Source organism: Thunnus maccoyii, chromosome 16, assembly GCF_910596095.1.
Source record: "Thunnus maccoyii chromosome 16, fThuMac1.1, whole genome shotgun sequence".
Lineage (NCBI taxonomy): Eukaryota > Metazoa > Chordata > Actinopteri > Scombriformes > Scombridae > Thunnus > Thunnus maccoyii.
In genome coordinates this window covers 12,515,144-12,527,294 of record NC_056548.1, presented here as the reverse complement: position 1 = coordinate 12,527,294, position 12,151 = coordinate 12,515,144, and the positions used below count along the sequence as shown (strand labels likewise).

Sequence of the window (12,151 nt, the reverse complement as noted above, 5' to 3'; positions counted from 1 at the left end):
AGAAGCCCAATGACTGTTTACGGGCGGCCTGACAATGCCTTAGCAGATGATGAAGCACCTGCCAGAGTTCCCCCATGTCTGTTCCATCCCTTTCTGTCTGTCTGCTCACCTCCCTTCCTTTAGCTTTCTTTCTTCTTCTTTCACTCTTCCTTCCTCCTCTTTCTCTCTCTCAGCCCTCTCTCCGTCCTGTCTCCCGCCTTTTCTTTCACTTTTTTTTCTTTTCTCAGCAGAGCCACATCTCCTTCAGTTACCATGGAGTTGTGCATTTTACAGCCATTCCCACTGCTCTCCCCAGAGTGAGCCCATCTACTCACTCTGTCTACCGCTGAGAATAAGAGTTTTCGTCTCCATGTCCCTTTTACCATTCTTTCTCTCTCTATCCCCCCGCGCACACAAACTGGATAGACAAATCGACAGCAACACACACACACACACACACCGGCAAACAGAACTGTGGTCAGGTTTTGTTTATGACAGGGAAAGGCAATATCGAGATTGTTTCAGAGTGGTGTCATCACGTGAAATGTATCGCTGTCAGGAGTATGTTTTATATGTCTGGGTCCTTGGCTGAAGCCATTTTGGGAAACAGAAAATATCATATCGTATGACCTCCTCTGGTATAAAAGTAAACTATCAGCTGTAAATCCGATACACAAGTACAGTAGTGTGTGTGAAGACTGAGTTCTCTATAAAGCTCACCAGTAAAATAAATACCAGCTGTCCCTGCAGTAAATTCTAATGAAGTTGTTGGAAATTACATTTTCAGAAATAATTTTATTGATATATGTTGATATGAAACTAGTTATACATTTTCCCAGTATGAGGAAAATGTTTTAAAGAAAGTTAAAGGTCTGCTTCCAATATATACTTTTTTCTTTTTTCTTCTTTTTTTCCCTTTTTTTTTCAAATTTGCTGGCTGAATGAGAAAACGCAGCATTGTGTTTGCATCTGGGTTCAAGCTGAATAGCTGAGCAACTTGGAAGAATGCAGAAATAGTGACTGTGCTTTTCATTTTTATAAGTGTGATGTCAGCTCTTTTGCTGCTGTTATAAGAGTTTTACACAAAAGAAGATTTCATTTTACCTAGGCCACTGATTAAAAGCATGATGAAAAAAGATGCATTTACCATATTTCTGTTTTTTTTTTAAACAAGGAGTCACAAGAGAAACATCTTAATTTCCCTCAAAATAATGGAAATATTGAAAAAAAAAAGTAAATACAAATACTCTGCCAGTTCCTCCATTTCAACTTTCAAAGGTTTAATTTAATTTATTTTCCCAAAAGAAAACATTTCTAATTTCGGTTGACTCAAAATTTATATTTCCTGCTATAAAACACTTTTAAAGGTTTTTATAAATCACCAAACACATAATTTATGTGTCTTTTTTATAACATTTCAGTATTAAATCATCAAGCGTTGACCAATTCTTGTACACAGTGCTGTAATTCTAATGAAGGATCTTTCGCTTAAACATCCAGACTGCATTATACTCAGTGGGCCACAACTCGTTAATGTATGTGGTATGATACTGCACCTGTAATTAAGTGTCAGTTTATAAACACACAAACACTAATAATACCCAGAGCTTTTCTGGGCGAGCCCGGTGGTGGCAATAGCCCATCCATCAATGTCCCTAATGAGGCTCTATATAGACAAGTCAGTGGAGGCTTCCTGGGCCGTTCAGTCTTATTTTTCATGCCTACTATGATAACCACCCAGATCCCCGGTAAGATGATATCAGCCAAGATAGGGAAGATGTTAATATGCATGTTTGTGTGCAAGCCTGCATACTTACAGCATGTGCATTTGTGTGTACTAAAGGTCCTGTTCAAAGTTCCCATTAACCTCACTGTCATTTTAGTGATGGTGATGTTAATCAAAACCAACACCATTAAGTGCGAGGTGGTTAATATGGCTACTGTTTGCAATGTTGCCATTTATAATATGATGCAGAGAGGCCAACTTGAGGAGTTAATGAGGTGTCACAGGTCATTTAGACCAATCAGAAGCCACCACAGGACATTAGCCAAACAAAGGCCTTGGCTCCGCTACCGGGACAACACAGCAAGTACGGGAGGGGAACATAGTACGAGCAACAATAAGATACTTATTAAGTTGGGACAAGCTGACACCAGAACAAGGAGGTCCATCTCTTCTCTTTGTAGAAAACTTGTTTATTTATATTCACAGCAAAAACAACATTCTCTACTGAAGTTCTTCAGGAGCTTATGATTGATAATGCTCTTCCTGTTTATTTGAATTATAGATCTTTCTCCCACTCTCTTTCTCTCTCCCTCTCTCTTAGGCCGCAGAAGCAAACAGCGAAGAATGTTTAGCTGACAGACAGATCTACAGTTTCAGAGGCTGAGGACTTAGCGCTGCGGGACAAATTTCATGGTCTGGATTGTCACCGCATCGGGGTTGAGACAAGGTTTGGACTGGGCCTGGGGTCCTGCATAAACACAACATTTACAGTGCTGATGACACATTTGAGGGACTTACTGTCTGCAGAGGTATGTGCTCTTGCACTGCTTAAGTGCAGCATACTGTATATAGTGTGTCTGACACTTGGAACCAATGCACACGTGAGGGGAAGTCTATTATCTTTGCGTAAAACTTAATTTACCAATCTCTCCTGTGAATATCAATCTGAAAGGGACTATTGAATGAAAGGCACTACACTATTGAATGTGATAGTGTAAACCTCTCCCAAGATGCCAAATGCTTTACATCTGTTTATAGACTTTCCAAATGTTCCAATCTTCCTATTTATTAGTGTGCAATAATTTAAAAATCAGGAGAGACCACTTTTAAAATACTTTCAGACTGCTTATTTTTTCTGTGTTTCTGTGCTTGTCAGTATAAAAGCAGCAGCAATAAGAGTGTCAGTGGGTAATGACAGAGGAAGTGACGTCTGACAACTATGGCCTGCCGCTGTGGCTGGTTCTTTAAGAGCAGAGGAGGTGGCCACATCTCAGCGTTAAGGGAGGAGGAGAAAATGGCCGTGTCACTCCTGTCAACGTATTATGTTTTAAACTTAGACAGTTGTTGTCGCTCTTGCAGGCCCATAATTTTATGCCATTAAAAGTGCCAAGGGGAAAGAGTGAGGGAAGCAGGAAGGGAGGGAGGTGGGTTCTGAAGTGAAGCAGTTGTAGGGTTTTTCTGTCTCTTGTTCCCTTCATGCCTGATTCCCTGCCACTTTTGCGCTGGAAACTTTTGGCATTTCTTGAAAGCATAAAGACCAGTTGGGGCTTTAAAGTGATCATAAAGTCAATCATGTTGGCTTGAATTACCCAGCAATCTCTGTCAGTTAGGCCCCTCTACGCCATGAGATGTGTGTGGGAGTGGGGTGTAGACAAGTGTACTGTATGTGTGTGTGTGTGTGTGTTTTTGCGTGTGCATACATGAATGTGTCATGTGTATATGAATGTGTATACTGTAAATGTGTGTAAATGTGGGAGACAGGAGAAGTAGAAGTCAAATGAAGTCTCAAATGAAGAGTGAAGGCGGAGGAGGTATTGAACTAATTTTCAAGCCTGACTGCTATTTGATCGAAAGCCTAAAGTTCATTAGAATTGTTGACATGTTAGTCACTTGAAAGAAATTAGACAAAGAAAACAATCAAAAATATGAAAGAATAGATATTTTGTTTTTGGAGAAAATTAAATTACTTTTAAAAGCACAGACTTAAAAACAAACTGTGGGGCCAAATTATAATGCCCTGCAGGTCCGAGCAACTCTGACATTCTAAATTGCTACTAATCGAAAAATGTTGGCGGGAATTACTGTCACTTTTTCTGATTTGTATGCATGACAACCTTTTTCATCTCAAAGAATACTAGACCCCACAAGGTCTTTACATTATGGGCAAACATTTGCAATTATGATGAATTCCGCCAGCTTATCTCAAAAGGAACAGGTTCTTACTGATGGACAAGTAGACATTTTAATGAAATAAACTGCTTTAAGCTGATGAAATAAAGATTGCTCCACCTCAGGGCACACTCAAATTAAATTATCAAGATGACTGCATGCATGCCTCTCCCATTAACTCAGGTACGGTAACAGTGTAATCACTGCACTTGTTCTATATAGCATTTGTGAAGCAACTACCGTACATAGTTGCTTGACTGTTTTTTGTCCCCAGTCTGCTCTCTCCTGTGGCGGCTAAAGGCCTCACAGATACACTTTTACTCAATTCAGAGGGATGAACTAATGTTAAAACCATGTGTTGTCCCCAGAGGCTGAGTGAGTAGACACTGTGATGTATGCAGTTTTATGCATGCAGATAAACATGGGTCCGATGGCTTGTCAGAAGCCTTGGGAAGGAGCCCAGGGTGCTCTGTATTAAAACAATGTTGGTGTTGGGGCGAGGGAGACTGTGACTGGCAATGGGAAACACCTGTGCAGGGGTGAGCAGCCGGGCAGTATGTTGGAGGAGGCGTTGGGGGTTGGGGGTTAAAAGACTGTTAAAAGAGGAAGGGGAGGCAAGAGAGAGGTATAAAGCCACTACATCCTCGCCATTTGCTGCTGAGAAGTGGAGGTCTAAGGAAATTAGTTACAGTAATGTCTTGGTAGCCCCTTAAATTTCAACACACATGTGCTGGCAGTAAAGCCTTATGCCACAGGGTCACCCTGAAAGGCAGTATGTGTACAGGCATATACAGATACATTACATTATTGTAGTTGAGATCATCAGAATTATAGCTTTGCGACAGAGAGAGCGCAGTGGAAAACTGAATTCAGAAATATGAGTTCAATATTCAGCTATGTCTCCCAGCGGTATTTTTGTGCTGATACAATCTATCCTCCCAAATTTTTCTGATGTCAGAGATTTAAACAAAGGCATTCTTTTCCCATATCATAATATTTGAGTGAAGATTTGGCTCTGCACATTCATTTTTGGACTTAGCCTTTCTCTGTATGTACGGTATGGAGCTAACTACAGCCAAATAGAAAGGCTACAATGCTTTTGGCATCATCAAGCCTCTGGCAGTATTTCAGACAATCTTTTCTCTGAAGCTAAAATAGCCATTTTATCTTCTTCTTGATATGTATTTTAATTTCTTTGGTTGGCTTTCATTTCTTTAAGATATTTTGCTTAGAAACATTTTAACCCTATAGCAGTCCCCGTAGTTTGTAAAGCTGTTTTTATGTGAAACTGAATTTAAAACCATGCATGTCTTTCATAGCAAAGTTATCATTCATTTTAAGTGTGCTGAAGGCCTTTACTTTTCAGTGATGGTCTTTAGATGTTTACATATATACAGTACATTCAAAATCATCCATTTATTTATTTCTGTATCGTGACAAAAAAGGTAGAAATTCCCTTTTGCGCTGAGGGAATTCATGCAGGCACATCAGCTTTATTGGTTCTTAAATAAACCTGGCTATGAAAAAGTGTGCATACAGTATAAACATGCAAATCCCAAATGCAACAAAGAATACACAACACAGCAACATTTTTACAGCCAAACATCTTACCCCGCTATATATCCATCAGCCTCTCCTCAGCGGCCCAGCGCTCCACCCCCAAGTCAGGTTGATCATTCCATCTCCTGCTTCTCTATCCTGAGGTGCCTGCTGTCAATTTATCAGACTCTTCCTTTTAATTTCATACTTTCCACAGTGTAAGCATCCATCTCCGCTGTCTGCAGCACCGTTAGAGGGTCCAGAGCATAGCGGTGTGAAACAGACTGATGTGTAGCCCACAACTGACAGGCAGAAGCGGGTTGCAATGGAGTAATGATCTCTTGAAAAAAAGCGGTTTACTATACACACAGTTTGTAGTCCTTACTGTACACTTTCTATAGTAAAAAAAAAAACAATGCTTCCTAGTATTTGTGGTTATTAAATGTTGATAATATTTTTCCCTTTGAATCCAAATCCAAAAGAATGCCTTAGTTTAATTTCCATAATGTGTAACGAGCTGCAGTCATTTTCACAACTTGTGCTTTAGAGACTCAGCATATTATGCTGATAAAATGCCCTGATACGACATAATACGCTTTAGTTTAGATAGATACCATGCTACTTACAAGCCAGTTGCATAAAACCCGAAAACATGTGTAAGGGAGCATAATATACAATAATTTAGCGGATATTAGAGTATCTATGGTCTGAATTGACATTTATCAGGGGTTGAATCTGGCAGTCTTACAGTATGATAATCCTGTGCATTCATATTGATAAATGAGAAACGTATTTCAGGAATCATAAGCATGCAATCAGTGGATTATATTCCTGTTAAACTCAATTGGCCTTATTGCTCCTCCTTTGATTTGACACATCCAAAATTTGAAAATGCTCAACTTTTTTACTCGACGTGACACATACAATATCATAAATTCAATCTTAATTTAGAAACTCCCAAACCCTCTCTCCATAAACCTCTCCTCATCTCCTCACCACCCTCTCATCTATCCAACTCCTTCTCTCTCTGTCTCTCTCTCTCTGTCTCTCTCTCTCTCTCTCTCTCTCTCTCTCTCTCTGCGTCTAACAAAATTAATTACTGTATGTTTTATTTTATGAAGGTGTCAGGATGAAATGATGAATGGCTTGTAATATCAAAAGATTAAAGACACAAAGCAATGAAGGACGCGCCTGCTTACATTGTGGTAGCGCTTACATGCAGACACATGTACACACACACACACACACACACACACACCATGCACAAAGTCTCTGGGGCCATTGATATCTGGTTTCATATTTGATATTAACTTACTGGGGGAGCGATTATGGCCACAATGTCATTACCAGTGGTAGAGGGGCATAATAGATGTGAACTTTTCAAAAAGGTCCTTAAATTGCAGTCTGCGCCCTTCTTGATAAAATTCCATATTGATATGTACACTGGTCCCCTCATTATGGCCACAGATGAAAAAGAGCATTTCAGCATACTTTAATGAGCGCTGTACCAGTGAAGGTCATCTTAATGGGACTCAACTTGCTGTTGGGAGCCAGAGGTATATTCTAATGAGAAAGCCGCTAGACCACTCTAGTAATTCTGTAATTGCACCCATGGATGCCGTTTTTTTGTTGTCTGTGCAATTGTATTGAAGTCCTTTGTTGTCATTTGCAACATTGTTTGTCCTCTCTGGTCTGGTTTGGTGGTCCAACCTATGCTCAATACCCCATGCAGACACACGCACTCTCACTGCCATAATTCAAATCCACTTCACACACCATCCAGTGTTTATTGGAAGTTACAGTTTGTTCATTGCTTACTTATGGGTGGATGGACATCAGAAGCACCTAGCAAAAAGAATGAATCTTAACCCTGGTACACAGCAGCATGGCAGAGCAGGGACAGAAGGAATGTTTGTGTGCATTTGCGCATTTATTTGTCCGTGCGTGTGTTGATTTTGAGTTTGCCTCAGTGCATGTGTGTCCCGAAAAAAAAAAAAATGTTATGCCCAAAGGCTGTTTCTCCAACATGTAGTGAAGTCCTATCACTCTGTATGCCAGTTTTTCCGTAGCATAAAATAAACTTTGGTATATTGCTGCTATAACATGCATTGATTTTCTTAAATATTGTCATGGCTAGTCACAATTTGTTGCCCTAAAAATTGTAAATTGAGATTCATATTTATGATCTTAAGCAAATATATTAAACCATAGATATCACAAACAGTACAGAGAAGAAGAAGTGTATCCAATCCTGAATGTCATTTTCCTCTGGTGATGTGGGTTTTTTTTTTAGAGTCCAGTCCCTGAATAACCGTCCCACTAAACCATGCTGACAAGACGAATGAACAGACAGACGGCACGTGGCGACCATCTGCAGTTGCTAGGTGGCCTTTTCCTCCATAACAACCATCACATTTGCTCTAAAGTCAGATGAGAAACAGAGCAGTGTGTACTGTACCACTCATGTTTAGACTCATAGCAGTTTTAACTCCAACGGCTAATAGTCAAGTCTCAGTTTTGTAACTGATTAAGGGCTTGAAACAGTCATAATTTCTGAGTCATTGATCTCACAGGACAGTAAACAGGTTTATTTCAATGGTTTGTAATAGAATCTTTTTTTCTTTTTTTCCTGATCAGTATTGTAAGCAGGAAGCTCCAGATGATACATATGCTGATGGTGTTATTGGTTCAAAGTCAATTCTCTGATTTAATTTTAGAAAAAAAGCAGTGATAAAAGTTTAAACTAAAGCAGGCTTTGAGATTTCTCCCTCCCCCCTTCCTCCCTGCACTATTATTCCCTCTCTGAAGGTCATGTCAGTTTAAACAGGATCCTCAAATATTTTTACCATGACTTGTATGCACATGGGAGATGCACAACAGAACCAAAGTTTAAAGGTCGTGCAGCTTTTTTTCCGTTTTTGGACACAAAAATAATGTTGAAAGTCACGAATCATCAACATTCAACTTCCCATTCAAAACAGTTAGTTTCACTTCAAGACAATGATGAACAAGATGTAACCTAAACATATAGAGTGAGAGCTGAGGGGCATATACTCTTTGGGGAATTGAAATGAGCAATTTGTTCCAATTCCATTCAAAGCACTGTGATGTTTAAAAGTGTAGATGAATTTCAATCTGTCTCCTCTGTCTTTGACTGACTGAAATAGGAGAGTGTAGAAAAGTGAACCTGCTCCATACGTTTCAGGCGGCTGTGTAAAAGTATGAGGGAGTTTTAAAGGTGATAAAAAAAGCAAGGCGGTGAATATCATCTTGTAGATAAGACAGCCACCCCGCTTTCCACAGGCTACATCCATTTTATTGCATCTGGCAGCGAATTAAGGCACGTGTGGAAAAAAAAAAGGACGATTGAAAATGAAACCCCAGGCTAAGACCGCATTCAGCCTGACTGCTTTCTTCCCTCAACACTGACATTAGACTTTGATTCTCACATGAGATCCTCTGATGATGATGATGAACCATAAAAAATGATATAGCTCAATAAAAGTACAAAAAGGCGCAAGTTCATAAAGAGGACCTGAGGGCCATGTTAGGTTTGGTCCGTGCCAATGCATTTCTTCTCCCTCTGCTGGCTTTTAGAGATGATTACCTTGGATATTTATGGATGAAACATTTTTTGATTTGAGGGAGTTAGTGTGGCTTGGATGTTTGTGTCTGCTGGGTCCTGTGAGGCTGCGTATATATAACACAGTGGCTTTGCTCTTGCCATAACTAAAGATCTATGACTTATTATCTGTTAAAAACTGGGATAATATAGTATAGTTGTGACCAAAAATAACACGGCAATATATTATTGGTGACAGAATTGGAAAACTGACTGATATTGACACACCGATTGAAAGGACAAATGAGACAATTGTTGGAGTCTTGGTCACCTTGAAAGTCTACATTGGATTCAGTCACACAAATGGGTCACATGCTTCTATATATCATAATGAGACCATGCCAATACATTGAGTTTTGTGTCATACATTGTGGAAAATCAACTGCTACGTGCAGCCAGTATTGGACCTCTCTTCTCCTCCCTCTCCTCATTGATCCTTTTATCCTCTCCTCCCTATTGAAAGAGCGCAGACTGGAGAAGGCAGGTTCTAGTGAGCACCGGCTCCCTCCTTTTCAGGCAGCGTGTGATGTGACTTGAGCCGTGTGATCTCTATGAGAGAAAACCCTGATGCATACAGGAAATAATCAGGGCAACACAGGCAGGGTTCAGAGGAATGCAAATATTTTCAGAGTGCTTAAAAAACAATACCACACACATGCACACCGCCAAATACAGACCCCCCCCTCCCCACCTCCCACCACCACCACCACCACCACCACACACACACACACATCATACACACGTTTAACCACAATACATACTCACACATACATCACACAACGGAGGAACAAAAAACAACAACCAGCCCCCTGACAAAACTCTCCCCAAGTGCATTTGCATAAAACATTAAGCTTAACAAAATGATTACACCTGACAAGTTGAGTTGGAGGAAGAACATCGCCGGTGGCAGCCGGTTACTTGCAGATCCTGCAATCATTCTCTCGTCAAGCAACTGTTTCATGGCCGCCTTTGTAGGCACTGTCATGCCGCTGCATCGTGATTAATCCTTCCCTTTTGTTTTTCTTTTCTCCCTTCCACCCCTCTCAGTCCCTCCCACAAATCCAATAAGTTGCCCTTAAATCAGGTTACCCTGCACCTTGCAGATAGGAGTATTGTGATGGATATGCCAAAATGCATGCCAGCCAGCATGTTTTTGTGCAAAAGCACTGTGAAATTGTACTGCTGTGATTCTGCATTATGGTGCTAAGTGTTTGTCTTGTAATGCAATTAAATGTGCATGTAAGCCGCCCCCACACTCCCCAAACTATTGTGTGCTGCATTTAATAATTTTATATACGCTCTTTTGTGCCATTGCCATTTAACCCGAGGTAAAATAGAATAATTTAGAGAAGTATTAAAAGAATAACTTTAGAGTGTTTGCCATAGAGAACACAAGCTGGATCATTTTAGAAAAAAAAGATGACAATCAAAACATTAATATCCTTCTCACTCATATAAGCCCGCTGAAAATTCCTAGCGCTGAATTCTTTGCTGAAGGATAGCTCGCAGATAAAGAAAGAGAGAGATTATTGCCTCCTTTCATTTCTGCCCCCCTGGCAGCTGTAGGTATGGTAATATGGTTTTTGAATATTTGCAAGCATAAACTTAAGAAATGAGTGCTGATAAGGAGTGACAGCAACAGAGGCAGCAGAGATCTTCAGCATGACAGGCGATGTCAAAAACCCCGGTGACGCTGTCACTGTGACAAACTTTTCAAAAGAACAATGCACACACACACCGTTATTGAAGTGAGCTGCTGCAAGCCTCTCTGACAGTGTTGTCCCAGCAGTTAAAAAATGGAAACATCACCTAATTATGCACGCCATTTTTTTTTCTCTGAATACTTAAGCCTACAAACTTTCAACGTATGTCAATATACTTTGCAGAGTGCCCGGGTGCATAGGTAAAATAAAAAAAAATGTAGTCATGATTCATGCTGTGTAATAATAGATTAAATTTAGTTAAACAAAATAATTCAAATGCAATATTTAAAGTGTTAATTGAAAAGCATTTTTTAAGGGATGGACAAAAATCATTTTATTTTAACCTCAACCTACACTGTTTGTGCCCTGAAACTGACATTAACCTCCAGAAGAGCAGGTGTCTTTCTGACATGCAAGTTCTGTTACTGAGTTTTACTCTTCTTTTAATCTTAGCTGTACTTTTATTAGTAACTCAGCAGACCCTGTCACGTCTGTGAGAAGCCGTGAGGATCATTACTTTCAAAAAGAACCAGCTGGCCCATTGTTTAGGCTCTGCCAGCTGTGTCTATTTTCATAACCCATTTTCCTTTTGTTCTGCTACACCTCCCTATAAAAGTACAGAGACAGGAAGACAGAGTTGTATTTCACCATTTTCATGAACTCTTACCCTTATGATAGCCTAATGCTCAGTGCTTAGCCGTTGGTGTGTGTGCCTGCATGCATGCGTGAGTCTGCACGTGTGACAATGTGCATGTGTGAGTGACTGTGAGGAGGAAGGCAAGGTTTGTAATCACCTAATCCAAACATACACTCGGGGAATCTCATTACTGGACCTAACAGTTCCATTTGAACCTTATCTGGTTTCAATCAGCCGCCTCTCAGGCGCAGAAACTTGATTCCTTTTGTCTAGAAGTCTGTGCTATCAGGGGTCTCCTGTTTGTCTTGTCTATCACCGTCTTTTACAGCTAACGGTATTTTAAATTCTCCATCAGCAGTAAGGAGAGCGACTTCAGTGGCAGTAAAAGGCTGCTTCTCGTCAACCAGCTTGCAAGTAGCGCTAGGTGACATCAGCGGGTTTGTATGTGCAGAATGGACGGCTGCCATGGGGAACTCCCGCTAACCCCACACCCTTCCACACTAACCCCAGTTCTTCCCCAGCCACCCGCTCCCACAGCCCCCCATCCACATGCAAACGGACATTAAAACGAAACCTGACCCTGGCCCTGGAATCTGTAAGGTACTGTTTTTTTCTCCGTCATTTCTTTTTTTTTCTAAACAGGGAATCCTGCAGCTCATGTGTGTGTATGTGTGTGTGTGTGTATGTGTGTGTGTGTGTGTGTAGTGTTAGAGTAGTCAAGAGGGGGGTCAGACAAAGGTGAGCTGGTTGCGACGTCAGCGGCTACAAGTGAACTG

General features: G+C 40.5%; 1 long non-coding RNA gene across 3 annotated transcripts in view; it reads left to right on the top strand.

Annotated features, from left to right (window-relative positions):
* Window positions 1-12,151, top strand: part of LOC121881191 — a 56,936-nt gene that overhangs the window by 10,248 nt on the left and 34,537 nt on the right. For 2 of the 3 annotated variants that reach the window (XR_006091715.1, XR_006091713.1), the window contains exon 4: window positions 2,307-2,432. This is a non-coding gene — a long non-coding RNA (uncharacterized LOC121881191). Of the gene's footprint in view, window positions 1-2,306; window positions 2,433-7,706; window positions 8,113-12,151 lie in introns of those variants that run through there. The other variant, XR_006091714.1, reaches the window with a different exon arrangement.